We start from the raw sequence: 12,061 nt of genomic DNA, 5'->3' as shown, positions 1-12,061 counted from the left end.
AGAGTTATCCTTGAAAAAGCATGTGCCTAGTATTTGTTAAGTTTTGCTGAGCACTAAAAATATGTCAACTGTGGGGGCAGGGGACTCTGGGGGGGGTCAATGGGAAAAAAGGGGGATAGCTGTAATACTTTCAACAGTAAAGATAAATTAAATATATATTGTGTATTAGGCTTTTATTCAAACAGAAAGAGGAAAAAATATGGCTCAGAACTCATTGCCACATAATATGCCTACTACACACACACACACACACACACACACACACACACACACACGCGCGCATGCACACATCCTACTCTTCTCACTCACTGTGAGTTCTTTGACAGACAGGATTTCATAGAACACAAGACAGGAAAACTTACTCAGAGTTTTTTCCCCAAAAACTATGTTCAAAACAGAGTCCCTAGGGAGTTAGATGAGGCTTCATGAAAAACAGACATTGCTTAGGCTACAGGGATCATTCATTCAAAAAACATTGGTTGACTATCACATTCTGTCAAGGAGTGGAAATATAGTTGTATTCCCTCTCTTAAACAGCTCATAGTCTAGTGGTAAAGACAGAGATTAAATAATACAGAAAACTAAATACCCAAGAAATTTGAGGGGAGAGGATTTCTGATTTAGGAAAGAGTTGATCTAATCCCTCTACCCCAAGATATCTCAGATGGCTCCTTAGTATGTCTTAACCATAATTCCATTATCAGTCATTTAGAGGGAAAAAGAAATCCAATTTGGGAGGGAGAGATAGAAGGAGAGACAGCACCTATCACCTGGCCCCCCCAAAAAAACCTATTTAATTAACAGTGTGCCATGCTCACAGTGTCTCTCATGGAGTTGATTGGTAAAGAAATGAAGAAAGCAATGGGTTCCATCTAGTGGCCAATCTTATTATTACTCTTTTTTTTAAATTTCTTTATTGATTAAGGTGTCACATATTTGTCCTCATCCCCCCATTCCCATCCCCCACCCCTCCCCACGGATGCCCCCACCCCCCTGTTGTCCTTAACCATTGGTTAGGCTTGTATGCATGCACACAAGTCCTATGGTTGATCTCTCCCCACTACCCCCACCCTCCCCTACCCTCCCTCTGAGGCCCGACAGTCCGATCGATGCCTCCTTGTTTCTGGGTCCGTTCTTGTTCATCATTCTATGTTGTTCATCATTTCCCCTAGATGAGTGAGATCATGTGTTACTAGAAATATACTTATAAGAACCGAATGTGAGACGAGCAATAATAGTTACACTGACAAGCAAATGAATCAGTCTGTAGTAAGTTTCTTTCTGGACCAACAGTTCTTTTGAGACCCAATTTCAATGTCCACCAGTTCCTTATGTGCACATGTCAGCACTGACTTTTCAGCCTGGATGGTGGACAAATGGTGGTAATACAGGTCCTACTCCTTCTGGTTTGGTCTCACCCGGACCCAGTGGCACGGCTTCACCCGGACCCAGGGGCACGTGGCCTCACCCGGATCCAGGGGCATGTGGCTTCACCCAGACCCGGGACCCAGCCTCACCCGGATCCAGGGGCGCACGGCCTCACCCGGACCAAGGTGTACGCGGCCTCACCCGGTCCTGGGATCCCGCCTCACCTGGACCAAGGGGTGCATGGCCTCACCCAGACCCAGGGGCACAGCCTCACCCGGACTCAGGACCCAGCCTCACCCGGATCCAGGGGCGCACGGCCTCACACGGACCCAGAATCCAGCTTCACCCGGACCCAAGGGCGCACGGCCTCACGCGGACCCGGAATCCAGCTTTACCCGGACCCAGGAACCAGCCTCACCCGGATCCAGGGGCACATGGCTTCACCCTGACCCAGGATCCAGCTTTACCCGGACCCAGGGTGCACGGCCTCGCCTGGACCCAGGGGCGTGCAGCCTCAACCAGACCCAGAACCCAGACTCACCCGGATCCAGGGGCGTGTGGCCTCACTTGGACCCGGGATTCAGCTACACCGGGACCCAGGGGTGCGTGGCCTCACCCGGACTCAGGGGCACGAGGCCTCTCCTGGACCCAGGGGCGCGGCCTCACCCAGACCTGGGACCCAGTCTCACCTCGATCCAGGGGCACACGGTTTCACCCGGACCCGAGACCCAGCCTCACCCAGATCCAGGGGCACATGGCCTCACCCGGACCCGGGATCCAGCTTTACCCAGACCCGGGGGCGTACGGCCTCGCCCGGACCTGGGGGTGCACGGCCTCACCCGAACCCAGGACCCAGCCTCACCCGAATCCAGAGGCGCACAGCCTCACCCGGACCCAGGATCCAGCTACACCTGGACCCAGGGGCGTGTGGCCTCACCCAGATCCAGGGGTGCGTGGCCTCGCCCGGACCCAGGAGCGCGGCCTCACCCAGACACGGGACCCAGCGGGGTTTCGTCTTCTTGATCCCAATTCCTGTCGGTCAATTTCCTCTTGGCAATTCCTTCGGCCATTTTCTCAAAGCTCCGGGGTGGCTGCTGCAGAACTCGCTCGGCGGCGGGCTCGGCGAAGCTCCAGTGCGTCCGGTGCACGGCGGTGGGCTGGTCTGAGGTCGCTGCGGCAGCACTCGGGTCTGCGGCGGCGACCAGTCGCCGGGAAAACGCACCTGGATCCGGGACCCAGTGGGGCCTTGTCTTCCCGATCCCAACTCCCATCGGTCAATTACTTTTCAGCCATTCCTCCGGCCGTTGTTCTGGATGGTGTCTGCTCTGTTTTCCAGTTGATCCCAACTCCCATCGGTCAATTACTTTTCAGCCATTCCTCCGGCCGTTGTTCTGGATGGTGTCTGCTCTGTTTTCCAGTTGTAGTTTCAAAATTGTCGTGGTAGGCAACAATCAGGCGTCTGCCCTATGCCGCCATCTTGGTCCTCCAGAAGATTCTTAAGTAACCTTATAAATGTGGTTCTGAACACTGTGTCGTCCATTAGTTTACTTTCCATCATCCCTTCTATTCGTGACCTGCTTCGGTGTCTTCACCTTTTGGCTGCCTCCCTATAGCTCAGCTTCCCCAATCTCCCTAGGTGGTTGCTCTTGATACCCCCCTTTGTGTTATTATTACTCTTCATAGTATTTTATCACTACCTTTTATCACCAGAGTTTATAGTTTGTCTCTCCCACTAGAATACAAGTGGGCAGGAACATTACCTATTTTGTTTATCACGAACTCAGCCATTTGGAAGGGCTCCTGGCATATAGTAAATCACACAATAAAAATTTTTAAACACACACATGAACAACGTAATGAATAGTTTATCATCCCAGCACCATTCCTGATGCTTCTCCCTGAAAGTTTAACATTTGATTTTTTCATATCATATCGAATATTACAGGAATTTGATAGTTATCTAAATTCTTGTACTATTTAGAGTACATTCTTCTCCATCTCCTTCTCCTTCTCCCTCTCTCCATCTCCATAAAGGATTTCTTCATTATTCCTTCTTCATAGACCTAGAGAACCTAGTGTTGATTTACGTTCCTGCCATTGCTCTGGGGATCTAGCTGACAGAAAGCCCATTGTGCTGACCAGCAGCAGTGCCAAGAGGACAATTTGAAGGAGCAAAGGGCAGTCCCCATTGAAACCCTCCAGGAGCTGAGAGCCTGTAAGAGAGAGGCCTCTAAAAGCATTAGAGCTCCATCCTGCATGTGAACCAGGAATTCTGGAGGCAAAGCCACACAGAGAGGAAACATACCTTCCTGAGAAGGGCAATTCCTACCAGGTGCTAACAGGGATTCTCACTTGTGCAGAGACGTATTCAAACACTATTAGTCAGAAGCCACACACCGAGTCCACGCCTGTTTAAAAATTGTTCAGAGACTGTGAAAAATTTCTCCCTGACTCAAGTAACCACTGCTAATATTAAATTGCTATAAATCCAGCCAAATGTGTATGTGGATAGACAGACAGGAAGGCAGGCAGATAGATACATAGATACATAGTTTCCCTGGCCAGCCTTTCTGTGGGTAATGTACAATGTCTATTATGAAATTTGAAATATTTAATGTTTGTACAGCTATTATTTCCTGGCTGGAAAGTGTCAATTTATTTTCATAATACATGCTAAAAAAAATCTTGCATTTAAAATAATGATATGAGGTTGAAAAATGGACATAACTCTTTTTTGATAAATATAATTGTATATATTTAATATGTGAAATATGATTTTATTTCTTTATTATTTTCAAATGTTCTTATTGATTTTTAGAGAGAGAAGAGAAAGGGATAGCAACATTAATGATAGAGATACATAGATCCGCTGTCTACTGGGGATCAAGCCCGCAACCCAGACATGTGGCTTCACCAGGATCAATCTGATGACCTCTTGGATCATGGATTGTTTTCTGGAGGGAGTTGGTGGAGTGATGAAAATTTCTTGTTGATTATAGCGATTGTTACACAAATATATATAAACCATTAAATTGTACCTTTGAATTTGTGAATTGTATGGCATATGATCTATATCCCTATAAACCTGTCTGGTTGAGTTTTTTTAAGAAGGATATATAGCCTGCACTCATATGGTGGTGTGTGATTTAGTCAATCTTGTCATCTTCTGATGCCTCCTTTTTTCTGTCTAAGACTTTTTCTTTTTAATCTATCTCCAGTTCCTAACTACTATTCATTACTATGTACAGCAGTATAGGTGACCAGGTGACTAGTCCATTATTCCAAACCAGGTTTCTGTCCTACCATTGTATACTCAACAACCCTTTAATATATTCTGCTGAGCAAAGGTCATCTTCTAGGTATCATCACTATAGAAAACTTTCCCAAATTAGCATACCCCTGCATGCACAGTGTAAGTCTCATCCATTAAATCCGTGGTGGATTCTATCAGAATCTATGGTGAACTGAGCAAAAGGAATGGGATTGGTTCTGTATGTAAATTTTATTCACCTGTGAAAACCCCTTATAGTACTGTGTCTGTTCTAATAGAAACAGTGTACCTAGTTAATCAGGTACATTACTTTTCCTCCAAAGCCAAGGGATTAAGAGATGACTTATTTACTATAATAAATTATCTTTCTTACCTTCATTCCTTTTATTTTCTTTCAAATTATTCTGTCAACATGCATTTGATAATAATACTTTAAATTATGGCAGGCTAGATATGGGGGAATCCTTCTTCCTACAACACACCTATAAATGCCAAAAGAAATATTACTAACATTTTGAAATATATCAGTGCATTTGCAAGAACATAAAGTTGAAGGAATCAAATATAGAAAATGAGAAGAAAATCATGGTAGTACCTGGAAGCTGAAGCTGTGACCATTCTGAAGCATGTGCCCATCTTGGACTCTTAATGACCATAAGAAGAGCAGAGGAGGAAGTCTTGGTGCTGAGAGTGGTAGGTTTTCCTAATGGGAAACTTAGAATGAACTGGAAATCCTCCCAGGAAAGGATGGGCTAACAAGCATCTGTTTACAGCAGAGGAAAAATTACCTGATGGACCTGCATTAGAATTTAAAAATAAAAACTTTCCCTTATCTGAGCGTTGGATTGAACTTACCTACATTACAGGTGTGGTTTCAGAAACTACTTAAAATGGGCTGGCATTGACGGGGCCCCAGGGCACCTGGCAGCAGCAAGTCCTTTTTGTAAGGCTGTGTTCAACTTGGACTCAGAGGATTCCCACACAACAGTCCAGAGAAACATGGGGCCAAAAGCAAACTCAAACAGGGTGCAATCCCACACAAGCAAGAGATACAAAGTAACAAACAAATGGCAGAAACACCCACTAGGATTCCAGACACTGTAATTTTGAGCTCAGGCTATAAAATAAAATGGTTACACTGTTTAATAAGATAAGAAAGAATATTTCAAGAGACAAGATGTCATAAAATACTATAAAGCAGATTTTGAAAATAAAAACTTTTTAAGCAAAAAAGGTTTTTCTTGAATGGATAATATAATTGACCTTTACAAGACAACAGTAACCTTCATTGTTATAGTTATCATGTTAATTGTTGACCATTAACTGTCAAGTACCCACCTAAGTAAACAAAGTATGTGTTGAAGGAGGTAAAATGGCGGCAAAATAGACAGACATGTCCCAAGCCTTGTCCTGGAGCAGATAGAACAAACAGCTACATCAAACAATATCCACCCTGAATTGGCGAAGTGGACACAGCTGGTGAGACAATCCGAAGCTGGGAAGGGCGAGGATGCCTGGAGAACGGTAAAACCAGGAACCTGGGCTTGAGAGAACTGTGAGACCTTGGAGCCCAGAGTGTCAGAGGGAAACCGTGTGGTATTGAGGCCGCGTCCCTTGGGACAAGCACAGCAATGACTGTGGAAAGGAGGTCCGCAGGTCTGCTGGTGACAGGGGATTCTAGATCAGAGTTCACTGGCACAAAAGACTGAGCCCAGACGGGGCATTCTGGACGGCTGCCCAGACCGTGCTGTGCCTAGAGGAGAGGGACTCGCAGAGGCACAGTTCTTTCCCTCTCTGTGGTCTTTGCTTTTCTTCCCTGAACCTAGTTCATAGGACCTTTCGGAAATGGACACTTACCCGTGGCTGAGGTGCAGGAGGAGGTGCAGACTTGTGGAGTCCGTGGAGAGGAGAGGGTCCGAGAGAGAGGTGGCTATGAGTCTGGCACTGAGTCATACCTGGCACGTGGGACCTGGGCAGCCATATTCTCCTGAAGAGATAGCCCATCCTTGCAGTCTCCAAGCAACCAAGACAGCCACACCCTGAATACACCCTGAATAGTAAAAAGGATTTAAAAAAATCTGAATAATCCCTGAAAGTCCATAGAACTGGCCTAAAGACAGGCCTTCAGTCCCAGCAACAGGAAACTGAGAAATTGCAGATAGTGTGGAAGAGTGGGATCTTAAACCAGCCAAAGGAACTACACTTCACTTTTTCCTTTTTTTAAAAATTTTATTATTATTTTGTTATTGCTTTTTTCTTATTTTTTTATTTTCTGTTTTTCATTTGTTTCTTTATTTTATATTTATTTATCATTATTTTTTATCATTCTCATTTATTTTTATTTTATATTTGTATTTTATCCCATTTTAAATCAATTTTTGTATATTTATTATTATTATTATTATTATTATTATTATTATTATTTTCTTCTTAACCACTCATCCCCTTTCTACTTCCTCTATACTGACCTGAGGTCCCCCCATATTCATCCAATTGTTAACCTTACTTTCTGTATATAAGATTCTGCCCTCGCCCTCTTTACTGGGTATTTGGTGTTTGCTTTGATTTACCTGTTTCAGTTTACCTGTTTGTTGTCTGGTATTTTCTTTCAATATATATATTTTTTCCTTTTTCTTTCTTTTTCTTCTTTTTATTCTCTCTGTACCATTGTTTCTCTCTTCAATATCATTTGTGCTCTCTTTTCTCTCCTCTAATTCTTTTTCTCTGGTGTTCACTTCTATTATGGTTATTGGTGTCATGAGTACATGCATGTGTTTTTTTCCTTTGTATCAGGTGAATTTTTCCTTGTTGAGGTGAATTTTGTCCTGTCTGGTAATGTACTAAAGAGCGAGCCACATAACCAGACACCCAGAGAGGAGACTCCATCCACAAAGGGGTCAATAACACTCCAGAACAAACTATAGAGGCAGTAAGAAGGCAGTAGTGAGGGAGAGAGTGTGAGTAACTAAAGGAACAAAAGAGGAGTGTGTGGTTGTATGGTGTGTGTGTGTGTGTGTGTGTGTGTGTGTGTGTGTGTGTGTGTGTGACTGAGGCACAGTTAGTTACTGCAGGACCTTCGGGGGTAGGCTAACTTGGCTCACATAACTAGGCAGCCTCTGCTACCACTGCAAACAGTCCCAGAGCAGCCAGCTCTTCCTCAGAGGCCTTGCCTTTTTGAAGGTGAAGCTGTGGTGACTGGAAGCCCAACCTCACCTCCTCCCAGGGTGCCATCAGATAATATCCGGGACACTATAGCCACCTCTGCCAGGGACCTACTGACTTGCCTGCAGTCACATGGTAACCGAGAGTCCAATCACCCTGGGCACAGGCTCCTGTGAATTCGGAAGCACGCTCCACTCTGACCAGGCCAAAGCTTTAGCCCAGAGCACTGTTACCATGCGAGTGGCAGCCACATGAGCAGCCCATGCCCATTCAAGAAGCAGCAGCCCTGCGAGCAACCTGCCCCTATCCGAGGAGCAGCAGCCTCACGAGCAGTACTCGCCCCCGCCATCCAAGGAGCAGCAGCCCTGTGAGCAGCCGCCCCTATCTGTGGAGCAGCAGCCACATGAGCAGTCCACTCCCATCAGAGGAGCAGAATCTGCATGCAGCCTGCCCATGTCCAGGAGCAGCAGCCCCATGAGCAGCCAATCCCCATCTGAGGAGCATCAGCTACACGAGCAGCCTGCCGCCACCAGCCAGAGGAGCCATCACTGCTGCAAACAGCACCCACCAGAGGAGCCACTGCCAAATGAGGAGCATCCACTGCCTAGACCACCCAAGGATCACCTGCCACGCAAGGAGCCACTGCCACCCAAGGAGCAGCCCCTGCACGACTTGACACCTAGATCCTTCAGTGAGAGCAAAATTGCATAGACAAAGAAACCCCCAAAGGAAAGAAAAAGAGGAAGCACCAGAAAAGCAGCTAAGTGAAATGGAGGCATGCAATATGTGAGAAAAAATAATTCAGAAGAAGAGTCATACAGTTCATAAACCAGATGGATGAAAAAATCAACAACTTATGTAAGAATCAAGAGAAAATAAAGAGTGAAATAGCTGCAATAAAAAACACCATGGAAAGTTTCAATAGTAGACTAGGAGAAGCAGAGGACCGAATTCACGAATTAGAAGACAGGGAAGCAAAACACACCCAAACTGAACTAAAATTGGATAAAAAAAATTAAAAGACAGGAGGAGAGCATAAGGTAGCTTTGGGACAACATGAAATGAAGCAACATGTGAATAATAGGGGCACCAGAACGACAGGAAGAGAAACAAGGGTTAGAAAACCTATTTAAAGAAATAATGTCAGAGCCGAAACCGGTTTGGCTCAGTGAATAGAGCATCGGCCTGCAGACTCAAGGGTCCCAGGATCGATTCCGGTCAAGGGCATGTACCTTGGTTGCGGGCACATCCCCAGTGGGGGGTGTGCAGGAGGCAGCTGATCGATGTATCTCTCTCATCAATGTTTCTAACTCTCTATCTCTCTCCCTTCCTCTCTGTAAAAAAATCAATAAAATATTTTTTAAAAAAAAAAGAAAGAAAGAAAGAATGTCAGAAATCTTCCCTGATGTGGAGAAGAAAAAAGTCACACAAGCACAAATAGTCCCAAACAAAATGAACCTGATAAGACCCACACCAAGACCTGTCATAATTATGATGGCAAATGTTTAGGACAAAGAATCTTAAAAGCTCAACCTAAGTGCCCATCAGCAAATGAGTGAATTAAAAAACTGTGGTACATCTACACAATAGAATATTATGCTGCAGTTAAAAAAATGAGTTCTTACCATTTGCAACAGCATGGATGGAACTGGAGAGCATTATTCTAAGTGAAATAAGCCAGTCAGAGAAAGATAAATATCACATGATCTCACTCCCTTATGGAATATAATGAACAACATAAAGTGGTGAACATAAACAGATCCAGAGACAGAGATACATCGATCAGACCATCAAACCTCAGAGGGAAGGTAGGGAAGGGTGGTGTAAGGGGGAGAGATCAACCAAAGGACTTGTATGCATGCATATTAGCCTAGTCAATGGACACAGACAACAGGGGGCTAAGGGCATGAGTGGGGAGGGATGGGGGGTAATAGGAGAATAAGAACACATATGTAACACCTTAGTCAATAAAGAAATTAAAAAATATCTTTCTTATAAAAAAGTATCTTAAAGGCTGCAAGAGAGAGACAGAAAGTTACATACAAAAGACCTCCCATTAGACTATCAAATGATTTCTCAACAGAAACACATCAGGCCAGAAAAGAATGGAAGGAAATTTACAAAGTGATGCAAAGCAAGGGACTGAATCTAAGAATATGCTATTCAGCAAGGCTTTCACTAAATATTTAATGGGAAATAAGGAGCTTCACAGACCAAAAAAAAGCCTAAGAGAGTTTATCACTACGAAGCCAGCAATGCAAGAAATGCTAAAGGGACTGGTGTAAAAAGAAGAAATAAAAAGGGAGGAAGAAACACAGTCACAAAAAAAAAAAAATGGCTACAAACAAGTACCTATCATTCACAACTTTAAAGGTAAATGGATTAAATGCTCCAATCAAAAGACATCAAATGGCTGAATGGATAAAAAAACATGACCCATATATATGCTGTCTACAAGAGACCCTCCTCAGAACAAGGGACTCACACAGACTAAAAGTGAAGAGATGGAAAAATATCTTCCAGGCAAAAGGAAATGAAAAAAAAAAAAAAGCTGGGGTAGCAATACTTATACCTGACAAAATAGACCTCAAAGTGAAGGCCATAACAAGAGATAAGGAAGGCCACTTCATAATATTAAAGGGATCGATACAATAAGAGGATATAACCCTGGTAAACATATATGCACTCAATGCAGGAGCATCCAAATACATAGAAAAAATTCCTGGAAGATATCAAGGGAGAGATCAACAACAATATAATCATAGTAGGGGACTTTAATACCCCACTGACATCACTGGATAAATCCTCTAGACAAAAAATCAGCAAACACACACACACACACACACACACACACACACACACACACTCAGCAATCCTAAATGACTCACTAGATCAGATAACATTAATTGACATCTTCAGAACATTTCACCCCAAAGCCACGGAAAATACATTCTTCTCAAGTGCACATGGGATATTTTCAAAGATAGACCACATATTGGGACACAGGCAAAGCCGCTCCACACTCAAGAAGATTGAAAGCATAACAAGCATCTTCTCAGACTATAATGGCATAATATTAGAAGTAAACTACAATAAAAACAATTTAAAAATTCAAACACTTGGAAGATGAAGAGCATGCTATTAAACAATGACTGAATTACCAAAGAGATCAAAGAAGAAATTTAAAATATCCTGCAGCCCTGGCCAGTTTGGCTCAGTGGATAGAGCATCGGCCTGCGGACTGAGGGGTCCCAGGTTCGATTCCTGTTGGGGAATGTGCCTTGGTTGCAAGCATGTCCCCAGTGGGGGTTGTGCAGGAGACAGCTGATCAATGTTTCTCTCTCATCGATGTTTCTGGCTCTCTATCCTTTTCCCTTCCTCTCCGTAAAAAATCAATAAAATATATTTAAAAACAAAACAACAACAAAAATATCCTGTAAATGAATGACAATGAAAACACAACAATCCAAAATCTATGGGACACAGTGAAAGGAGAACTGAGAGGGAAGTTTATAGCTCTACAGGCCTACCAAACAAAAAACAAAAAACAAGAAAAAATGGTAATAAATCCTCTAACTCTACAACTTAAATAATTAGAAAGAGAACAACAAGAAAAGCCCAGAGTGAGCAGAAGGAAAGAGATAATAAAGATCAGTGCAGAAATAAATAGAGAACAAAAAAAAATACAAAAGATCAATGAAACCAAGAGCAGGTTCTTTGAAAGGATAAACAAGATTGATGAACCTCTAGCCAGCCTCAACAAGAAGCACAGAGAGAGGACCCAAATAAACAAAGTCAGAAATGAAAGATGCAAAGTAGCAACAGACCCCACAAATACAAATAATTTTTTTTAAATACAATGAACAACTATTCCAACAAAATAGACAACCTGGAGGAAATGGACATATTCCTAGAAAAATACAACCTTCCAAAGCTCATTTAGTAAGAATCTAAAAATCTCAATAGGCAGATAACTATGGAAGAAATTGAAGCAGTCATCAAAAAGCTTCCGGCAATGGGAGGAACCAAGATGGCGGCATAGTTAAACAACTAATCTGCTGCCTCACACAACAATTTCAAAAATACAACTAAAAGACAATAACGTCTACCACCCAGAACCACGGGAAAGCTGGCTGAGTGGAAGATTTACAACTAAGAAGAGAAAGAAGCACAATCGCTGAAAAGCTGAGGTACGGAGGCACACGAATCGGGCCGGTGGCGGGCGGCTGGGTGCGCGGCTTTTCTTCAACCCGCAGGGAG

The sequence above is a fragment of the Eptesicus fuscus genome, chromosome 9 (genome assembly GCF_027574615.1).
Source record: "Eptesicus fuscus isolate TK198812 chromosome 9, DD_ASM_mEF_20220401, whole genome shotgun sequence".
Taxonomy (NCBI): Eukaryota; Metazoa; Chordata; class Mammalia; order Chiroptera; family Vespertilionidae; genus Eptesicus; species Eptesicus fuscus.
The sequence above is the reverse complement of the archived record's forward strand: the minus strand, read 5'-3'. Positions refer to the sequence as shown.